This window comes from Parus major, chromosome 15 (assembly GCF_001522545.3).
Source record: "Parus major isolate Abel chromosome 15, Parus_major1.1, whole genome shotgun sequence".
Lineage (NCBI taxonomy): Eukaryota > Metazoa > Chordata > Aves > Passeriformes > Paridae > Parus > Parus major.
Window position 1 is genome coordinate 8,037,853 of NC_031784.1, and position 9,253 is coordinate 8,047,105.

The following is a 9,253-nucleotide window of genomic DNA, read 5'->3' on the forward strand; positions in this document are numbered from 1 at the left end:
TTTTTTTCAGGGGGACTTTTTGAGTCATTGCATTGAGTGCTAGATCTGTGTTAAGGTCGCTCCTGCTCTGGCCGCTCTTGGGTGGTTTGGGGAAGGGAGGCGGCCGGGCGGGGGCAGGAGGTGCCGCTTCCCCTCGTGCCGTGCCACCGGCCCCGGCTGTGGAGCCTCGGGCTCGGGGCCCCTGCAGAGACCACACCCCTGCCCTGCAGGCATGGGCGGCTTGGGGGCAGCTGGGTGTGGGATGAGGGGAGTCTGGCCCTTACCGTGGGGGAAAAAGTTATTTGGGGGACCTCAGGATCAGCCCCACATGTTCTCTTCCCCAGCCAAGGCAACTACACGGCCTTTCACTTGCCCTGTACAGGCAGGGCCAACAGTGGGATCGACACTTCCAGGGTGATAGTATTTAGTCCTATTTTGCTTCTGCATTTAGTACCATAAGTCTTTTTTTTTTCTTTTTTTTTTTTTTTTTTCCGTCAGACAGCAGAGCGCTGGTAAACACCATGCAGAAAAGCCGTATTGTGGGGTTACAAAGTCTGGGCTGTTTAAGGAGCTCTGTCATTCCTTTTAATGGAGCTCACTGACGCAGATCTGGGTTCTGCCAGCCGAGGAAATATTGCTGCTGAGAAAAGGGTTATTGAAACCCACAAACTAAATATTATGAACAAGAATCAAATGGCAGGACATTCTGGAGTGTAATCCCTCCTGATTTCAGGAGAAGGGGAGCGCATTGGTAAGTGGCTGTGCGTGACAGAATCCCTGAGCTCGGTGGGTGAAACACTCTTGGGGAGGTGATGTTTTCAGAGAGGATTATCAACCCTTACTCTCTGGAGTCTCACACCTGGACAAGTTGACTCTTGCATGGAAGCAAGAATCCCCTTTTTCTCTGGACAGATTTGTACAAACTTGCTAGATAGACTTAAGGAGCCAGGACTGGAATGTTAAGAATTCTCTCTCTCTCTCTCTCTCAAAAAAAAAAAAAAAAAAAATTAAAAAGGCAACACTTCCCAGTTTTAAAACAATGATAAAATTATTAAATAGGATGGAAAACTCTAAATCAACTTTCAGCCTACAGCTGTTTAAAGTGTTTGCTTTGACCTTTGGTGATAGTGTCAATTCCGTTGCAGAAAATATATTGTAAACTATATAATGTATTTAATTGCAAGATGTCTTTTAAATGGTCTCCTTTCCTCAGGCTAGAGAACTGGCTGTGACCAGGGAAACAAGGCTGGACTGTGCCCTTCTATGCTTTGTGAGATTGTAACTGAGATGAAAATTTAAAAAAACCGCTTACCCTGAGTGGCATCTTTAACCACAAGAGAAATAAACAAACAAAACAGCAACAAAGGGAAGGAGAAATGGCTCCCTAAGCTAAACCAGGGAAGGCAAGGTCTGATCTTACGAAGAGCAAAGGCTTCTCAGCTCCAGAGACTCAGCTCACTACTTTATTTATCCCAAGGCTTCATTGTAAGGACACTTCAGTCTGTTTGTCTCCTAACATCAGAAAAAGGGGGCTTAAACGCATAGCAAGGGCTCCCCACACACTGCCAAAAAAAGAGCTTCCATTATTGAGCAACATATAAAGTGTTATTTCCATACTAGTCTGGGTGACATTTCCATTTAGTTTCTATAACTGTGATTAAAGGCAAGAGAGGTTTCTAAACATATCTAGAGATGCTGAGCCTCACAGTGTATAAATAGCATGCATTTCATAATCTCGTGTTTAAACGTTTATTTTAAAATAACCCCCATATACATTCCAGAGAGTCTCCCTGCTATAGGACATAGTGCAACCCAGGCTTTGCATATTGTTTGTGAACTAGGTGGTATACTATTGGAATACTATTGAAGGCTGATTCAGTCTTTATTTTTCCAGTTTTGTTAAAAAAAAAAATGGCGAAGTGTGGGGAGGCCTGTGCCAATATACCACTTAGAGATAAGGATATTTTTGCGACACATCTAGGCTCTCAGCAGAGATCCAGAAACATAAAGTAACTTAATTGCCTCTGCTTGGAACTTGTGGCTGACGTGTCTAATTACAACCCTTGCCCTCCCCTGCCAGTTGTAACTTTTGCAACTACTGAAGTATTTAAGTTGGGAGGAAGTCATCAAATCGTGCTTTCCCCCACACTACCCATGCATCAGTAACATCACTTCATGTGCAGATTGTGTGTTTCCACTGTAAACTTGCTAGTAGGTTTGTCTCTTGGGCCACTGGAGAAGTTAAATTGTGTGTATTATGTCTAAGTCTTGTTTGAGATAACATCGAGGCTGAAGAGTGGAAAAGACATGGTAAACAATAAACAAAATAGACTGGACGGGAATAGATGGAAAGGTAAGGCTGAGCCTAGTTGCATATTTTTTTGTGTTCTCAGTCCAACTGGATGTCTAAGTTGCAGGGATAGTTGAGAAGCAATGGCAGGATTAAACCTGAGGTTTTGCCAAGGTAACAAAAATACAGAAGTTTGATAAAACTTAGTTCTGAGCTGCTTTCAGCAATCTGTGAATGTGGCCTTTCAATTAGTGTGAGCGAAGATTTAATATAAATAAATAACATGGAAAAAAGATCCCTGTTTTCTTCCACAAGCACCACAAAGGATGGGGAGAAGGAGGGGTTGAGACAGATTTTGATTACTGGGCATTAGAAAAAAACCAAACACTGAATGAAGCATGCCTAGTTCCTTTTTCTTTGGCAAGTGAGGCAGCATCAAAGAGGATGCAGGGCTGCCTCACACCAGCATGCCAAAAGCCAGGGACTTCTAATGGCAAAGACCAGATCAATGTGGCATGGATAAATTAGCCTGGAATCCATGAATTAGGGGACTGTCCCTTCATTACACTCCTATTTAATCCACTGGAAAGCAGACTGAGGAAAGAGAAGCTTAATGTGTCAAAATCATGATCTGGTTTGGGATGGCTTGGGAATGAGATTTCCTTCCCCTTCCTCTGGACTCTCAAGTGTTCCTACATGACAAATACACTGGGGCAGGTTAATTGGGAGCCAGAGTGCAGAGGAAGAGTCTAGATGGCAAAGCACCCCTGGAGCTGGAGGTGTCTCAGCCCTTCCCTGGGAGTAACTTCTGTGGCTGTTAGTGTGTTCAACACTAAGCCAGCCCCAGCTGAAGACTGTGCCTTCCAGCCTTGGACAGAAAAGGTGCTGGGGAGGGGGAAGAGAAGAAAAAGCCAAACAAAACAAGCTAGGGCAAAACACGCGTGCGTCTCCAAACACTGTTTAACCTGTGTGCATAAATGTGAAGTCAGTGCTGGAGAGCCAGCCATGGAGATCCTGTTTTGCTTTCTAATTTTTGGTGTGTACTTAATCCCGTGATTTCCAGTGAAGGGAGGGATATTTAAAACACTGGGCTCTCCAAGTAGGACAGCCCTAGAAAGGAAGTTCTCTGAGGGCTTGATGCCTGTTACTAAGAGGCTCAAAATACAACTATCAGTTAATCAAATAAATAGCACTTCCCAGCCTCTGACAACTAGGCAGCTAATTGACTGAGGCTATTAATAAAGGAGAGAAATTTACAGAAAAGAAAGAACTGGGGTTGAAGGTACAGATACCTGGATAAAATCCATACTGGAGTTAAATGTGTCCTGGGCTAAAGGGGTAGTGTCCGTGCACGCATTCTGTGGGTCAGAGATTTACTCCATTCCTGCATCCCGCTCTCCCAGGAGCACATGGTGCTGAGATCCATAGGGGCAGTGCACTGCTTTCTAACTTTTTACCCCTTCCCCATTTGCAGGCACGGAATGAAGCTCCCTCCAGTCACCTGCTGCAAGACACATTATCCAGCTTCCTAACCTTAAGGATGAGACCCTATCAATATTGCCTCTGCTTTTGTGATCAGGGTAGTAGTGCAATATTGCTTATAGGGTCTTTTCTTTTGAGGGTTATTCTTCATGGAGAGAAGAAAGCCACAGCAGGAAAAATTTATCCCATGTGCCCACCGAGTTAAGGAAAAAGTTGTGAAATGCTGAGTGTTGTTAGATAGGCAAGTAATTGAGAGATGTTATTTGTGACAAATAATCGTGCTATTCTGGTGACTCAGGTTGTGAGTAATGGGCATATTTTTGATGCTATCGGAGGATTCAAAACAGCCCCGTGTTCAAAACACAAGCAGTGATTGAAACCAGAGAAACCCATCATGGTTCCTTTTTAAAATAGTATGAGTTCTGAGACATTTGAAGGGTGTCTATATTGCATATTGATGTAAACACCCACCAAAGGATGGGAGGAGATACATAGCCATACTTGCTGTTTCTGTGCCTGATCCCAGGCCGAAAACCAGTGTGGTGCAAAGCAGAGCACAGCACAAAGAGGCCGAGGCTCTAATCCCAATAACCTGTGCGAAACAAAGCTCATGCCTCTGCCCGGCTAGTGCAGCCCGCCGGGCTCCGCGACCGTGCCCCGCACCCGGGGCTATTCCAAGGTCGCTCGGCGCAGCGGAGCCGGGCACTGCCTCCGGCCCTTCCCGAGAGCTGCTCTCTGAGGTACGTGGGAACGGAGCAGGGATGGGGGTGTTAAATCTCCTCTCCGCTTTGTGAGGATCAGCTGGGGGCTGACAGCAGCCGGGATGGCCGAGTGGGTGGCCCTGGCTTCCATTTCAGGTGGTCCCCGCGGTCCCTTTCGGGACCTCAGGGGCCCAGGGAAAGGGGTGGTGGGAGGGGACTGAGGGCCGGATCAGGGCGCGGCGGAGCAGCCGCTGCCGCGGGGCCGCTGCCGCGCGTCTCCCCGGGCCGGCCGGGCTCGCCTCGCCGGCCCGGCGGGGTACGGGGCAGGGCTCGGAGCCATACTACGGAGCCGTGCCCGCTGCCTCCCCGTTGTACGGCTGCCGAGGCGGCTGCCGCTGCCCTCGTTTAATTCCCCCCGCTCCCCCTCCCCCGAGCTGCCCCCCAGCATCATTCCAATGGGAGGAGGCCAGTTCGGGGACAAAACCAGGACTTTCCCACCCCACTCGGGCTCTCCCTCCGTGCCCCCAGCCCGGCAGCTGCCGCAGCTGCTGTGCCAGCGCTGGGACCACCGGCCGGGCTGCCCCTCTTTCCCTGTTGCACTACTGTCACGGTCGCAGCGAGCAGTGCAATAATGAAAGGGCGTCAGTGCGCCGGGGAGCGGCGAGAGCCGGGAACGAGTCGGTGACAGCGCGCGGGGACGGGACGTTCCGCCGCCCCCCGAGAACCACCTTAACGGGGCGGAGGGGATACACACGACACTGACGGACGGACTTTGGTTGTGCAACTTTCTTTGTTTAAACACGCAGCGGCGGAGAGCGTGCGCGCAGGGGCAGGGCAAGGTGAGCGGCTCCGCGCACCGCTTGCCCCTGTCCCGCCACCGCTCCCCGCCCCGCGGCCGCGGAGCCTGGGGCAGCCCCTCTGCTGTACCCGGCCAACACTAAATAAATAAAGTGACCCCCGAGTCCCCTGTCCCTGCTTTTTCTTCCTGGGGGGTTTCTTGCAGATCAGCAGCCCCTTCTGCCTCCCCTGCAGCCCCTCGCAGATAAAAATCCCCTCGACGAGATTTTACCCTACAATCCGGTGTGCTGCTCACCCGTTTGGTCTTGTGGGGAGGGGCCGAAAATGCGAATAGGAAACGAGCGTCTTCCTTCACTGTGGAGCCTGAAAAACTCGAATCGTGCCCTAGTGCTGGGTTCAGCCAAGGGGGAGCACGGGTAGGGAAGTGAGTTTGGGGCGGGAGGGGAAGGGTTTGCAATAATGAAGATGAGAACAGTGCTGTGCATCTGGGAGCTGTGCTGGGAAGGCCAGGAAATAGCCCTTTGATTATTAGTGGCCATGGTGAAATGGATACTTCTATAAAAGAGGGCTGGGGAGGGGTATTTCCTTAGCGAAGGACCTTTCTGCTCTGGCCTTTTGAACCTGTGCTTCTCCCTGGCACTATTTCTGCTTCATCGTGACTTTTTGCAGAGGAAGGTGAGTGCAGAAAGCAGGCTGGCTGTCGGAGAGGGACGCAATCTAATCCTGATGAAAAGGCTTTTAGAGTCTATGCTTCATTTCCTATTTCTTTTGGGTTCTCTCTATCTTCCATCCCTCACATGCACAAGCAGCTACAAAAGCTGAATCCTTCCCTGCAGTCTTTCTCCCAGGGAGAAGTCAGCCCCCTCCCCAGCTTCACCTTCAGGCTTTGCGCACACAAAATGGCTGCAGCAGCCTGTGGGTGGGCATGGAGAGCTCAGGAAGCTGCTTTTCTTTTTCCCACCCTGCCTGCCCAGGAAGCCCTTCTGCTTTTATTTTCTGTGGCATTTTGCTCTTGCATAGCTCTGTGCAAATCCAAGGGGGTCTCCAATGTGTAATCTATGCATGGAATGGGAGCTGGGGAGGGAAATGGCCAGTTTGCATGAAAAGGGGACCTGTCGGGCCCCAGTGTTTATTTTTTTGCTGACCTTCTGGGGATATGGTCAGTGAGAGCTGTGACAGCTGCTGGAAGCGGCAGGGGCTTTGAAGATTGTGAAGGTTGTGACCTCGAGGCCCCTTTCCTCTCTCTGTCCCAGGAGCTGCTGAGTCAATCAGGGAAAAGGGGAGGTGAAATGGGGGCTGCTCTTTAGCCATTTTTCAATCGGTGAATGAAACAGGAAAGGACAAATGCAAGAAGAAAAAAGAGCGATTACTTCCACTTTGGTGCATTGCTGAGAAGGGGGAATCTCTCTTTGGCAAAAGATTATAACAATAATGGGAAACCACTGTGCTCCTAAGATCCAGCACCTTGAATAAAGGATTTAACTGGGCAAGGAGCTGATGGCAGATCAATAACAGTAAATTAGGGGGAAAGCCTACAAACTCCTCTTGGTTCAAAGCAAGAGGAAATCCACCTCTTGTTTCCAACAGATATCAGCTCTAGATGTAGCAGCAGCAATGTTCCCAGTTGGCCCACTAGGTCCCACCATCTCCTTGACCCTACACTAACATATCTTCATCTATGCTGAGCTCAGCTGAACCCTGTGGCTGAGATTGCAGAGGCCGCTGACAACGGCCACACCACACATGCCAAAATAAAGAGACAAAGTACATTGTGCGGGGCTGTATCCTTGATGTGCATGTGCTCTCAAATGGCACAAGCTCCCTGGCAATAGACACCCCTGGGCAGCCCACGAGAGGGCTCTCACTCAGCCACAGATCCCTCTCTTAAGCCCAGTGAGAGGGGTTTAAGTCTTTTTCAATTTCTGGATAACATGATCCTATGGATCTTTCCTTTTAAAATAGTAATCAGAACAGCAAACAGAGCACCCGGCTTCGGTTGACCAATACACAACAGAGGCAAAGAAAGCAAACAGCAGGCTTTTCACTTAGTTTACACAGGGGGCACTTAAATACTGTATTGGTTACATAATACCATTTGGTGGTTGGGGTTTTACACATTCTTCTACTAACTATATCTGTGAGATTTGTTTTAAAGTGATCAACATAAATCCAGCCACAGCTTTGAGGCTATGATTAGACATAATACCACTAGGTAGCTCATAGCATATTTACTGAAAACCAAGGCATAATAGATTTTTTTCCCTAGACCTGTTTCTCCACACTTCGCTCACTCCACTGCAGCAGAAGGTGTACATTGCCTCTAAAAGGGCTGCCAATAGACAGCCACTTCCCTGCAGGAAGCACGAATTGCTGGACTTTAGGGCCATATCCTGCCACTGTTCCACATACAGTCCTCAGAATTCATTTCAGCACAGACTGGATAGGACAACTTCTGGCAATTACAACAAACTAAGTGCTAAGAAGAGGATGAAGCATATAAAAAAAAATTTAAATCCTAGCTGCAACTGATCAGGAAAAAAGGTATACACTGTTAACTCCTCCAGGGAAACCCGTTCAGATGGGATACCTGAAAGTACATTCCCTTCCTGAAAAGCACTCCAGTAAACATCCTGTTCCCATCCAAAGGGAGTAGCAGGTGGCCAAACTGCTCCACTGGAGGTTTGACAATGGTATTATCTATCCAGCTTTTCAGCTGAAGCCTGGCTAAATCTATAGACAACTTCTGAGACTCCAGCTAAACCCTTCCTAGGAATGGAAAGCTTCCCTAGGCAAAGCCTGGATCTAGCAGCCCTGTATTCTTGCAAAGGATGCATCACTCTGCTCAGAAATGAACAGATGGGGAGAAAAGTCTCAAAGCATCAGAGCTTTAAAACAGTGCTCTTCTCTTTAGTGTATTGTCACCAGAAGCTCCATGGGCAGGGATCTCTGCTATAAGGAACTAGCAGAACAGCGGGTGGGTGGCTAATTGAGAATGGAAGTTCCTTGGGGCAAACCAAAATAGTCTTTGTGTCACTGCATGAAACTAGGTACAGTTCCTGTGCTCAGCATCAGACACCAGATCTGTAAAATTCCTGCTTACTCACTCACCTGGGAGGTAGGAGAGCCTTTTAAACATCTTGAGACACACAGAGTAATCAGGTGACAGGGATAAGCTGCTGTTATGGTGCAAACCCAAATGTGTCATTTTGCAGTAATGTAATACATAAAATATTTTAAAGAGTCACCCTGCTACTACTACAAAAAATAGCAGAGCCCTGCCTTCCTCAAACGCTGATATACAAAGAAGTAACACCTTTGCCAGGAGCCGCTACATCTTTTTGAACAGTTTCCCCAGTTAAAATCTAAGGAGAGTTACACTGAGTACAACAGCCACAATCACACGGTTCTAGAAACAAACTGGTTTGTTCCACTACCACGAATTCCTGTCATATTTCAGGACTAGGTTGGGGTGATGGCCATCAGGGTTTACACAGCCCTCCAGCACAAGATTCTGTTAGCTGGTTTTCTTCTCACAGCAGCTACACCTTTTACACATCTCTAAATTATTTTGAAAAATTCAAACAACAGGGAAGTTGTGTTCTGAGAGCAGGAGAAAATAAAAAACTTCCCATTCTGAAAGAGAGGAAGATCTCTCACCAACCACAGAGAAATATGGAGGTCACCTTCATGTGCAAGCTGTTGCAGACACCAAGAAGGAGAAAACCTAAGGATTTCTCGCTGCCTATCCCCAAACATCAAGTGATTAACTTATGACATTTATAGCAGAGTTTGGAGCAAGTGAAAGAGTAGTTTTGGTTGAATATCAATCTGAATTCTCTGATCAGATCCTTTCTCCCCCTCGTTTCCCTGTTCATGCATAGACAACCTTACTGAAAAGTAAATTTATACAAGAAGAAAACTTAACAAACAACCACCAATCTCCTCCTCATCCTCTGACATCTCACACACTGCCCCCGCGGTGTGAAAAAAAAAAAAAAAAAAA

General features: G+C 47.8%; 1 long non-coding RNA gene across 2 annotated transcripts in view; it reads left to right on the forward strand.

Moving 5' to 3' along the window:
• Nucleotides 1-5,421, forward strand: part of LOC107211842 — a 12,267-nt gene extending 6,846 nt beyond the window's left edge. Inside the window, exons 2-3 of one of the 2 annotated variants that reach the window (XR_004499553.1) lie at nt 482-730; nt 3,744-5,421. This is a non-coding gene — a long non-coding RNA (uncharacterized LOC107211842). Of the gene's footprint in view, nt 1-477; nt 731-3,743 lie in introns of both variants that reach the window. The other variant, XR_001524310.2, reaches the window with a different exon arrangement.
• Nucleotides 5,422-9,253: the final 3,832 nt, after the last annotated feature.